Source organism: Bos mutus, chromosome 4, assembly GCF_027580195.1.
Source record: "Bos mutus isolate GX-2022 chromosome 4, NWIPB_WYAK_1.1, whole genome shotgun sequence".
NCBI classification, from domain to species: domain Eukaryota; kingdom Metazoa; phylum Chordata; class Mammalia; order Artiodactyla; family Bovidae; genus Bos; species Bos mutus.
In genome coordinates this window covers 117400176-117413312 of record NC_091620.1, presented here as the reverse complement: position 1 = coordinate 117413312, position 13137 = coordinate 117400176, and positions in this window count along the sequence as shown.

Below are 13137 nucleotides of genomic sequence, written 5' to 3'. Positions count from 1 at the left end.
ACATTTAGGTTGCTTCCATGTCCTGGCAAAACTAATACAATTATGTAAAGTTTAAAAATAAAATTAAAAAAGAAAAAAAGTACAATTTTAAGTCCCCATTACCACATAAAACAACTAAAGTGGAAATCAAACTACTCCAACCTACAGCAATTTATATATAATTTCTTATATGTATGTTACATTCCTTTCTTAAGAAAAATAGTAAAGAATCATATTTACATTATAATATCCTTCTATTCACATGCATTGATTATTTTTTATAGTTATGTTATTATTGTATTATTTTAATGACAAATTCTTATTAAATGACTTGAATTTTTTCATATTTCTTTGAACTTTATAAGTAGTATCTGAGATTTAGAGAACCAAAGCAAGAAAACACAGATACAAATAGATATAGTAACAGATTAAGAGTTCCATTAATGGTCGTGAGAGGTACAGTGTACCACTGGAGCAGTTGTCCTTATCTACTAGCTCAGAAGTTTTCTTTATATATGATTTTCTATAAAGACCTGGTGGTGGTAGTGGAATCTGCTTAGTAAAAATTAATCTTCTGGAGTTCACCCAGACTCATGTCCATCGAGTCAGTGATGCCATCCAGCCATCTCATCCTCTGTCGTCCCCTTCTCCTCCAGCCCCCAATCCCTCCCAGCAGCAGAGTCCTTTCCAATGAGTCAACTTTTCGCATGAGGTGGCCAAAGTACTGGAGTTTCAGCTTTAGCATCATTCCTTCCAAAGAAATCCCAGGGCTGATCTCCTTCAGAATGGACTGGTTGGATCTCCTTGCAGTCCAAGGGACTCTCAAGAGTCTTCTCCAACACCACAGTTCAAAAGCATCAATTCTTCAGCGCTCAGCCTTCTTCACAGTCCAACTCTCACATCCATACATGACCACTGGAAAAACCATAGCCTTGACTAGACGAACCTTTGTTGGCAAAGTAATGTCTCTGCTTTTGAATATGCTATCTAGGTTGGTCATAACTTTCCTTCCAAGGAGTAAGCGTCTTTTAATTTCATGGCTGCAGTCACCATCTGCAGTGATTTTGGAGGCCCCCCCTCCCACCAAAATAAAGTCTGACAGTGTTTCCACTGTTTCCCCATCTATTTCCCATGAAGTGATGGGACCAGATGCCATGATCTTCGTTTTCTGAATGTTGAGCTTTAAGCCAACTTTTTCACTCTCCAGTTTCACTTTCATCAAGAAGCTTTTTAGTTCCTCTTCACTTTCTGCCATAAGGGTGGTGTCATCTGCATATCTGAGGTTATTGATATTTCTCTGGGCAATCTTGATTCCAGCTTGTGCTTCTTCCAGTCCAGAGTTTCTCATGATGTACTCTGCATAGAAGTTAAATAAGCAGGGTGACAATATACAGCCTTGATGTACTCCTTTTCCTATTTGGAACCATTCTGTTGTTCATGTCCAGTTCTAACTGTTGCTTCCTGACCTGCATATAGGTTTCTCAAGAGGCAGGTCAGGTGGTCTGGTATTCCCATCTCTTTCAGAATGTTCCACAGTTTATTGTGATCCACACAGTTAAAGGCTTTGGCATAGTCAATAAAGCAGAAATAGATGTTTTTCTGGAACTCTCTTGCTTTTTCCATGATCCAGCAGATGTTGGCAATTTGATCTCTGGTTCTTCTGCCTTTTCTAAAACCAGCTTGAACATCTGGAAGTTCACGGTTCACGTATTGCTGAAGCCTGGCTTGGAGAATTTTGAGCATTACTTTACAAGCATGTGAGATGAGTGCAATTGTGTGGTAGTTTGAGCATTCTTTGGCATTGCCTTTCTTTGGGATTGGGATGAAAACTGACCTTTTCCAGTCCTGTGGCCACTGCTGAGTTTTCCAAATTTGCTGGCATATTGAGTGCAGCACTGTCACAGCATTGTTTTTCAGGATTTGAAATAGCTCAACTGGAATTCCATCACCTCCACTAGCTATGTTCATAGTGATGCTTTCTAAGGCCCACTTGACTTCACATTCCAGGATGTCTGGCTCTAGGTGATCACTGACTCGATGGACGTGAGTCTGGGTGAACTCCGGGAGTTAGTGATGGACAGGGAGGCCTGGCATGCTGCGCTTCATGGGGTCGCAAAGAGTCGGACACAACTGAGCAACTGATCTGATCTGATCTGAGTGACTGAACTGAACTGAACAAAAATATAACTTCCCAAAATACCCGCATTTGGAAATGTAAAATATAATGGTAAAATATCTGTGGATCAAGAAGTATAAGTCAAACAGAAATTATAAAACATTTTAAAACTGTATAACATGAAAATATCATATATTAAAACATATGTGATGCAGTTAAAGTACTTAGTTATCTGCACAGTTAAATGCATGGACTGAAAAAGACAAATGACTGAAAATTAATGCTGTCAACACAGCTAATGGAAAAAAGGCACAAAAAGAAGTTTTGACCAAAAGAAAGGCCAGAGAAGTACAAGAAAGGAAATAAAAATAAGAATATAATTAAAATAGGAAACAAAGAATACCAGCAAATCACACACACAAAACCAAAATCCAGTAATTTTTGAAAAGCTGAGAAAACAGAAATAACAAAATCCTGGCAACTTTGATCAGGGGACAAAATAAAAAGGCACAAGTATATTAGGAATTTAAAAAGGATTCAGTAGACTCCCCGCCCAACCATATGTATTTGTTTTAACACTTTTGGTTATAAACGATCAAAAACCCAGTATAAACTGACTCTAATAAGTATTGAGTTTATTGGTTCATGTCATGGTAAAGTCCAAAGAGAGGCATGGCTCATAAAGACTCCTCAAGAGTAAAAGTTATATTGCTCAGTCACTCAGTCATGTCCAACTCTTTCCAGCCGCATGGACTGCGGTCTTGCCAGGCTTCTCCAAGCATGGGACTGGAGCTCCCTCCAGGATCTCCAATGGATCTTGCATGGGATCCTCCACGCAAGAACACTGGAGCGGGTTGCCATTTCCTTCTCCAGGTATCTTACCGACCCAGGGATGGAACCCATGTCTCCTGCATCTCCTGCACTGGCAGGCAGATCCTTTACCACTGAGCCACCTGAGAAATGACATTACCATGACCCAAATTCAACCTTGTTTCTCTGAGTCTCTCAGTTCCCCTCTCCTCTACGTTAGTTTCATCATCGTCAGACTCTTCCCTCATACGGCAGCACAGCTAGAGCCAGTACCCTGATAACAATGTTCTGGAGTGAAAGGGGAAGGATCACCTTTCCAGGGTCTCAGTAGATGTATTATTATATTTTATTGTCTCTGATTGGCTCAGGAGCCTATCCCTAATCTAGTAAACTATAGCCCAGGTAACAAGCTCCTCTAGTAGGCTAAGCTGGAATCACATCTCTCTGCTGAAGTAGGCATGATGAGTAGCATGTTCAACACACTCAAAGTGCAGTTAGAGAGGCATAGTGAATGGCTGTGCTGGGGCAAAAAAATAAAATAACACGATGAACTACATCACGGCTTTATGTTGTATTTTAAACGGGACTCCCACCCTATAAGCTCACCGAGATGAGTTGATTGTCAAATATTCCTCCATGTAACAAAAATGCAATCTGTTGCATTTAATGATTCAGTATTATTCAATATACCTGAATACTACAGGCCATTTGCCAAAACTAACTATTCAGGTTTGTGCACATTGGGTTTCCCAGGTGGTTTAGTGGTAAAGAGGGGCTTCCCTGGTGGCTCAGAGGTTAAAGAGACTGCTTGGAATGTGGGAGACCCAGGTTCGATCCCTGGGTCGGGAAGATCCCCTGGAGGGGGCAGTGGCAACCCGCTCCAATACTCTTGCCTGGAGAATCCCATGGAGGGAGGAGCCTGGTAGGCTACAGTCAGTGGGGTGGCAAGGAGTCGGACACGACTGAGTGACTTCACTTTTAGTGGTAAAGGATCTGTCTACCCATGCAAAAGACCTGGGATGGATCCCTGGGTTGGGAAGATCCCTTGGAGGAGGAAATGGCAACCCACTCCCAGTATTCTTGCCTGGAGAATCCCATGAACAGAGGAGCCTGGCAGGCTACAGTCCATGGGGTTGCAAAGGTTTGGGCACAACTGAGTGACTGAGCATGGCATGGTACTAATTTGTTCTTTTTGACAGATATTAGCCAACAGATTCAACCACTTCTTAACATCCATTTCTAAATCACTTGGTTCCTTTCAAGCAGGTTTTTAATAAACCGACTATCTTAAAATTACTCCAGTGCTCTAAAAAGTTTGTTCTTTGCTTATTTAAGACTTATTTATTGAGTACTCTGGCCTGGAGGGGTAGGGTGGGGAGAGAGGCGAAGGGGGATCAGGACCTGGGGCTGATTTATGTTTATGTATGGTGAAAACCATCAAAATATTATAAAGCCATTATCCACCAGTTAAAATAAATAATAAAAAGAATTAATTATTGAAAAAAATAAATCTTGTACATCCTTCAGTCTCTTATCTCCTGAGTTTTTTTTTTTTTTTTTTCCCACTACGATACTCAGAATTAGGTAATGGTGGAAAATTAGAAAGACGGAAAACTGTTAGTGGACAGATATACAAATAGACACATCAGTAAGTGGACAAATAAAGTGATATTGGATATCTAGAGAGGTACTTTTTAGATATGCACATAGATAAATAGATAATCAGTTCATGTATAACATATATATTAAAGATAATTGCAAACTCTTCAAGGCTAGAACTGAGTGGTTGCAGAAAAGAGTTAAGTCAAACCATCAGTTTGTTCCTTTGTGTAAGAAAATGTGTATGGCACCTTCACTTTTAAAGGTTAATTCAGTATAATATAGAATTGGATGTTGTTCTGTGTTTTTTTCTTTCAACACCAAATAATATTTCATTTTTCTTATTTGTTTGGTCTCTGATGTGTGGTATCACATAATTGTTATTCTTTTTTCCTCTATAGGTCAAGTGTCTTTTTTTTGTTGTTTTTTTAACTCTGGCTTTTTTTTTTTTTAATTTTCTTTTTATTTTTAGTTCCATTTAAGCTATATGTGATATGCCTAGTGTGTGTGTGTGTGTGTGTGTGTGTGTGTGTGTGTGTGTGTGTTTTGGTATTTATTCTGCTTGGTGCTCTCTGAGTTTTTGGATTTGTAATTTGGTGTCTATCATTGATTTGTAGATGCATTTGGACATTATTTCAAATATTTCTTCTGCTCTGTTCCACCTATTTATGATATTTCAATTTCATGTATCATAAACTACTTGAAATTGCCCAATGGTTCTTGAATGTTTTGTATTTATGTGGATTTTTCTCCATGCTTTCTTCTCTTGGTATTTCTGTTTGAGAAGTTTCTATTAACATATGATCAAGTTCAATGATTTGTTTTCCCTCATCCATGTCCATTCTACTGATGAGTCTATCAAAGGTATGCTTTCTTTTATTTTTCTATTAATTAAATTTGTTTATTGTTAATTGGAAGATAATTGTTTTATAGTATTTTGCTTGTTTCTGCCAAACATCAATATGAATCTCTTTTACTTTAATGATTTTTATTTCTAGCATATCTTTTTAGTTTTTCTTAAAGTTACCTCATAGAATGTTTGTTTTTTCATACTGTTTACTTTTCCTAGTAGAGACAATAGCATGTTAATTCTAGTTATTTTGAATTTTATGTTGATATCCAACATTTAAGTCAGATTTTTAATAATAGCTTCTCTCTTTTTGCTTTATCTTGGCATTTGATGTACCTTTTTCTCCTCTATTGGAAGTCAGACATGTTTTATTAGGTAACAGGAACTGAGGTACATAGGCCTTTAGCATGGGGATTTATGTTTTTCCTGCTGGGAATTAAACATTGATGCTTTTGAACTGTAGTGTTGGAAAAGACTCTTGAGAGTCCCTTGGACTGCAAGGAGATCCAACCATTCTATCCTAAAGAAGACCAGTCCTGGGTGTTCAGTGGAAGGACTGATGTTGAAGCTGAAACTCCAATACTTTGGCCACCTCATGTGAAAAATTGACTCATTGGAAAAGACTCTGATGCTGGGAGGGATTGGGGGCAGGAGGAGAAGGGGACGACAGAGGATGAGATGGCTGGATGACATCACCAACTCGATAGACATGAGTTTGAGTGAACTCTAGGAGTTGGTGATAGACAGGGAGGCCTGGCATGCTATGGTTCATGGGGTTGCAAAGAGTTGGACACGACTGAGTGACTGAACTGAACTGAACTGAACTGAAAGCTCACTATAGTTGAGGGTAGTAGAGGCTTCAGAGTCCTCTGAGTGGCTTTATAAATTTTCCTTTCTTTGCTTAGGGCTTCCTTAGGTGCTCTTCCCCAGAGTCAGCACCTTTCAGCCCTAACAATAATCCTCTATGGTCACATTGGAGCCTTGGTGGTGCTGCAGGACCTTGGGGTGGGGCATTCTATAATCTTCTGATTGATATCAGTGTCTTGTTTATCCCTTAGTTTACCTTCCCACCCATCACCCTTTCACTCTTAGTCCCTGCCAGGACTGCAGGTTTCCCAGTCTATTTCCTTGAAGACCTGATCCCTGTTGGATGAGACAGAGGCTAAAGTAGGCTGGAGGGAAATGAATGTCCTATCCCCAGGGCAGGTAAGGTTCTGGCAGTCTTCTTCCTGGAAATGCAGGTCTTTATTTTGGAGAAGTCTCTGGGCCTCTTTCACAGTGGTTGCTCCTTTCTGTCTCTTGCCAGAGCCAAGAGAGTATTGTCTTCACAGCTTCACTGTGGAAATCTGGTGGGATTCCTGGAGGTACAGATATCACTTTCTATGAGTTTCTTAGTCTCATGCTGTCCATGCTCATCTCCAGCAATTCATCAAACTTGATACTTAAGTTCCCTTACCAGCTTCTGACTCCAGTAACTTCTCTTCCAATATGCAGATCTCAACTATCTCCCTGGTATACTTATCTAGCATATTTGGGGGTGCCATTTTATCTTGGGAACTTATCTGCCTTCTGCATTCAAGGAAAACCATTGATTTTTATGTTGTCCAGCTTTTTCACTGTAAGAATGGAAGTGAGATTCCACACTCTTTATGAGTTTTTTTGTTCAGTCATTACGTCATGTCTGACTCTTTGTGACCCCATGAGCTGCAACATGCCAGGCTTCCCTTTCCTCACCATCTCCTGCAGTATGCTCAAACTCAAGTCCATTGAGTCAGTGATACTATCTAACTATCTCATATCCTCTGCCACTCCTTTCTTTTGCCTTCAGTCTTTCCCAACATTAGGGTCTTTTCCAATGAATCATCTCTTTGTATCAGGTGGCCAAAGTATTGGAGCTTCAGCTTCAGCAACAGTCCTTTCAATGAATATCCAGGGTTGATTTCCTTTATTGACTGGTTTGATCTCCTTGCTGTCCAAGGAGGCCACGGCCTTGGAAGGAGGGCTAGAGCTGGAGCAGAATGTGGGCAAGAGTGCATGCTGGAATCATCTTGGCAGGTCAACTGGAGTGCAGGTTGCCTCTGCTCTGGGCCTGGAAGCGAGTAAGTTGTATATGTGTTTTTAAGAGCAGAGTCGTGTATACCTGTGGTGGATTCATATTGATATATGGCAAAACCAATACAATATTGTAAAGTTAAAAAAAAAAAAAAAGCAAAAAATAAATAAATAAAACAACTTGATACTTGGTTGTAAAAAAAAAAAAAAAAAGCAGAGTCTCCGTTTCTTACACCTCTCTGGTTTTTCAAGTCATAAGCCCCACTGTTTTTTAAAACCAGTTAAGGAGGCTGGATTTACCAGTGCTGCACTTCAGAGCTGATGTGTCCTATGTGAGGCTTGAACTCGTTGCTCCTTCGTGAGGACCTCCACATTTGTGATATCTACTTCATCTTTTGGGCTGCCTACTGGGGATGTGAGTCCTGACTAAATTGAGTCTCTGCCCCTCCTATCCATTTCAATGTGCATTTTTCTTTATGTCCTTAATTGTAGAAAAGGGTTGGGCATTGGTCCAAAGGCCTACTTCCCCTTCAACAGCCATTGGCAAGACCTTTTATAGATAGAGGGAGAAGGCTGCTTTCAGAAACAGCACAGTCATCTCTGATAGTCATCTTTAAATTGTCATCAGTTATCTGACCAGTCATGTTAACTGTTAAAGGTATAGTTAATCTTTAGTTCCAGGTTTTTTTTTTTTTTTCTTTTTCCATTTCCTTGAGGTTGATTCTTTTAATTGTGGCAGATTACATCATGGCTACAGTCTGGTCCTCCTGTGGCTAACTTCTTCCACCAGGTGGAGGTCCCAGTGTCTGTAAGACAGCTCACAGGATATAGCTCAGAATATTATCTATAGCCCTTGAGAAAGAACTAAAGTCTTGACTTTTCTTAATGACTAAGCTATTATTATTTAGCTGTGTTAGACTGTTTTCCTTCTTTTCTGTATTTTTCTCACTTCCTTGATTAAAGTTATTCTTTGGATAAAGTTATTCCACAAACAAAAGGCAGCAGAGAGCATGGCAGAAGGCAAGGGCGATAGAGTCCTGTTACATTCAGTTGTAGTTTTGGTGTCTCTGTAGGAGGATGTGAGCTCAAAGTCTTCCTACTCCACTATATTGTTCCTGCTTCATTTATTTTTTCTTTTCTTTTTTTCTTTTTTGATGGTGTGGATGGGATAATCACCTTGGATAAGCAGAACATTTGGTAATAGACAGCCTGAACCATGTGCATCAATTTCTGGTAAGTATAGCTGCTAGCATGTGGAATCCTGGGAGCCCATGGGAAGCTGTGGCCCTTCAGACTCAGGGGAAGAAGTCTCCCTGAGGCTATGCTTAAGCACATCCCTCCTACTGGGCACAGAGTTGGTCCCATTTCTAGCTGCCAGGCAAACAAACCAAGACTAGTCCTTGATGGACTTGTGGGATAATTCTGATTGCTTATCTTCACGTGTGAAAGTTTGTTCTTTTCTCTGATGTTCATCTTACTTCCCCTTCTGAATCTTAGTGGGAAATAAATCCTCTTTCTCTCAGCCTCATTTGCAGCTCAGTCAACAGGGCTACATGCTGGTACTCTGCATTAGGACTAGTGACACCTGGGTGAGGACAGCCCAGTATCCTTCTCCTCTTGGTGTTTTGAGTGGATTCTGGGAAGAGTTGAGCCTCCTGAAACACCAGTGGTGGCTAAATGGGAGACAGGAACAGGGTGAGACCCACAGCATGGTGTCCCACCCTTTTCTGCCATGGTAGTCATTCTCTCCATGTACTACCTTAATCACCTAACTTGAGGCATTATTTCTGCTTGTGTAGCAGCCAACATGGTTGTCAAGGTGACTCTTTACAACAGTTGATATAGCTGTGAAATGATGAAAATAATTCCACACGGAACCAATAATGAAAAAAATAACGTTTCTGAGCTCATATATTTATGACCTTTTCATACTGTCCATGGGGTTCTGCAGGCAAGAATATTAACTCATAGGAAATGATCCATATGCTGGGAAAGATTGAGGACAGAAGGAGAAGGGGTGACAGAGGATGAGATGGTTAGATAGCATCACTGATTCAATGGAGATGAATTTAAGCAAATTCTGCATGATATTAGGGACAGAGGAACATGGTATGTTGTAGTTCATGGCATCACAAAGAGTCAGACATGACTTAGTGACTGAACAACAACAATGACAACAAATATGGCAAAGAAGGACAAAAACCCTGGCCTACAGATTCCTAATCACTTGGGTTTCATTTACAACCTGTGGACTCTATTTTTAATAATAGCAACATTTTTCTCCACACTTTTTGTCAATGTTTTACCCATCTTTCAGTGTTTGGTTTGCTTTCTTCAAGAGTCATAAAGAGCTCCTGAAGCACTTCAACCCTGTGGGAATAATATAATTTTCATTAAAAAAAAAAAAGAACATTTTGTGCCAAATATAAACTAAGATGGTTATGTGACTATATTTTATCTTTAACAAATAAAGTAACAAAATGAAATGAAAGTAAATAACACAGAATGCTTGAAAATCTAATATATAAAACTATAAAAATTTCTCATCTTATAATTCATCACTTATAAAACAGAATGTCAACTTTCGAGCCTAACAAAAATAAACATTTGTTTTACATATTTTTATTAAAGCAAAAATAATTAATTCAAAAATAAACTTATTTTAGAAATAAAAATATGTTGCATATCTTAGATTAAAATTACGACTGATATGATGAAGTCAAATCATTTTACACAAGACTGAGGAAAAGCTTAACTATTTAAATTAACACAAAAATCACACAGAGAGCAAATGTGCTTTTAAAAAAAAATTATCAGAGAAGTTCCAACTAACAGGGAAGAGGGATAATGATATTATTAGAGGTGGCCCGCAAAGCTGTCTATGACATGGGCACAGTATTCTGGGTGTTTTGGAGTGACCCTGACCCTGGACTCTCTTCTTGGCCCTTAGGGAACAGAGAGCACAAGTGGGGGAGAGCATCATTTTAGATGTGGACGGGTGGTGAGGGAGGAACCTCCACCAGGAAGGGTACCTGCACAGCAGCTGGGACAGGACAGAGCAGTGTGTTGTATATTTTTATGGCTCAGACAGAGTAAGGAGACCACAACTCCAGTTCAGGGGTTGGAACCTACTGCATCAACTTCTGCTTAATCCATCCATGGACAAGAGTCATGTGTATAAGTGAGGAGACCACAACTCCAGTTTAGAGGGTGGAACCTACTGCAGCAACTTCTGCTGAATCCATCCATGGACAAGAATGATGTGTATAAACCAGGTTCTCACCTAAGAGGAGCTCTGCTCACAGTGCCAGTGAATAATGAATAGCTATGGGAAATACACATATTCTGAGGAAATCTAGTGTTTGGATACTTATTCCCAATAAATATAATCAGATAAAAGATAATTTTGTGATTTATAAAAAAAAATACTGCAGAATAGGCAAAAGAGTGATTTATCATTATTGAAGAAAAGGCTAGCTATGAAAATAATTTAATTTCAGACATCATGAAGTGATTTCAGCAAACCATTTACTCCTTTGAAATAAACTAGAAGTCACAATCCCTGAAGATTAGACCTAAAAACTAAGGAAGGATAATTTCAGGTATAAAGAAAGTATAGTCCAACAAATGCAAACCAGATGGGAGGAACGATTGATAGCTCAGGCCAACAGGTCTGGTAAGAGAAGATGGCTACATGGAAGCAGAAACATCAAGAAAAAGATGAAAGTCCTCATGAGATGACACCACCCTTATGGCAGAAAGTGAAGAAGAACTAAAGAGTGTCTTGATGAAAGTGGAAAAGGAGAGTAAAAAAGTTGGCTTAAAACTCAACATTCAGAAAACTAATATCATGGCATCTGGTCCCATCACTTCATGGCAAATAGATGGGGAAACAGTGGCTGACTTTATTTTTTGGGCTCCAAAATCACTGCAGATGGTGACTGCAACCATGAAATTAAAAGATACTTGTTCCTTGGATGAAAAGTTATGACCAACCTAGACAGCTTATTAAAAAGCAGAGTCATTACTTTGCCAACAAAAGTCAGTCTAGTCAAAGCTATGATTTTTTCCATAGTCATGTATGGATGTGAGAGTTGGACTATAAAGAAAGCTGAGTGCCAAAGACTTGATGCTTTTGAACTGTGGTGTTGGAGAAGACTCTTGTGAGTCCCTTGGACTGCAAGGAGATCCAACCACTCCATCCTAAAGGAAATCAGTCCTGAATATTCATTGGAAGGACTGATGCTGAAGCTGAAACTCCAATACTTTGGCTACCTAATGTGAAGAACTGACTCATTTAAAAAGACCGTGATGCTGGGAAAGATTGAAGGCAGGAGGAGAAGGGGATGACAGAGAATGAGATGTTTGGGTGGTATCACCAACTCAATGGACAAGAGTTTGAGTCAACTCCAGACGTTGGAGATGGACAGGGAGGCCTGGCGTGTTGCAACTCCATGGGGTTGCAAAGAGTGGGACATGACTGAGCGACTGAAATGAACTGAACTGAATAGTAGTTTAGTTGCTCAGTCATGTCTGACTCTTGCGACCCCACAGACTGTAGCCTGCCAGGCTCCTCTGTCCATGGGATTCTCCAAGCAAGAATACTGGAATAGGTTGCCATTTCTTTCTCCAGGGAATAGAGGTTTATACATATCGTGGTGTATTTCTTTGCCTATCTTCATTTGTACTCCAATTCCATGATTTTAATATCCATACATAGGTATGGCATCCCATACATAGGTATAAATTACTTTGGTTAAATGAAGAGTTAATGTTGGTTGTTTTCATTTTTTCAGTGTTTTGCCAGGGGATGGATTATATCACCATGTGACTTACTCTGAGGGTAGGGTGTGTTGTCCTTCCTGGAGGTAGACTGTGATGCTCCCCTTGCTGCCCAGTTCTAATGATGAGTCCCTGTGTTCCAGGTCACTTTGTCCCTATCACTAATGCTTCTAGATATCTCCCAAGCCAAGTCTTCAGCTTTCTTTGGTGCAACAGGGAACAACTTTTTGGTTCTTTCTCTTGCCTCGCATTCACCACATACACCAAGCAGAAGAGCAGCTCAAGATTACTGCTCAGAATCTCTGCGTGATTCTGCCCCTCCCACTTACCGCAAGAGTCTGTGACAAAGTGCCTCCCTTTATTCCAGAGTCTCAAATCGGATGACATCTAAAAGCGCCTCTGGTTTCACACTTCTCTTCAGGACAATTCAGCCCTGTGAAGGTCTTTGATACTGCCTTGCTTGCTTACCCTGACTCCACAAGGCTTCCTCTCCCCCACCACCCCCAGCACTCTGTCTCTTGTGTGCTGACTGGAACTGCCCACTTTTCCTTCCCTTTTCCCTAAGGCTGTTCTAGCAGATGGGTTGAGGGGAGAGATAAAATGCCTTACTAATAAGATAAATCAGGAGAATAAATGATCTATTTATTGCACATGAAATAATTATTCAGATAAATGGTCAAAATTTTCAGAAATATTTTTAAAGTTTCCTATACTTTTCTTTCCCGGGTGGCACTACTGGTAAAGAACACACTTGCCATGAGATGCAGGTTTGATCCCTGGGTTGGGAAGATCCCCTGGAGGAGGGCAGGGCAACGCACTCTAGTATTCTTGCCTGGATAATCCTATGGACAGAGGAGCCTGGTGGGCTACAGTCCGTAGGGTTGCAAAGAGTTGGACACAACTGAAGCAACTTAACATGCATATCACCCATCTTTTTCTTCAATTTCTC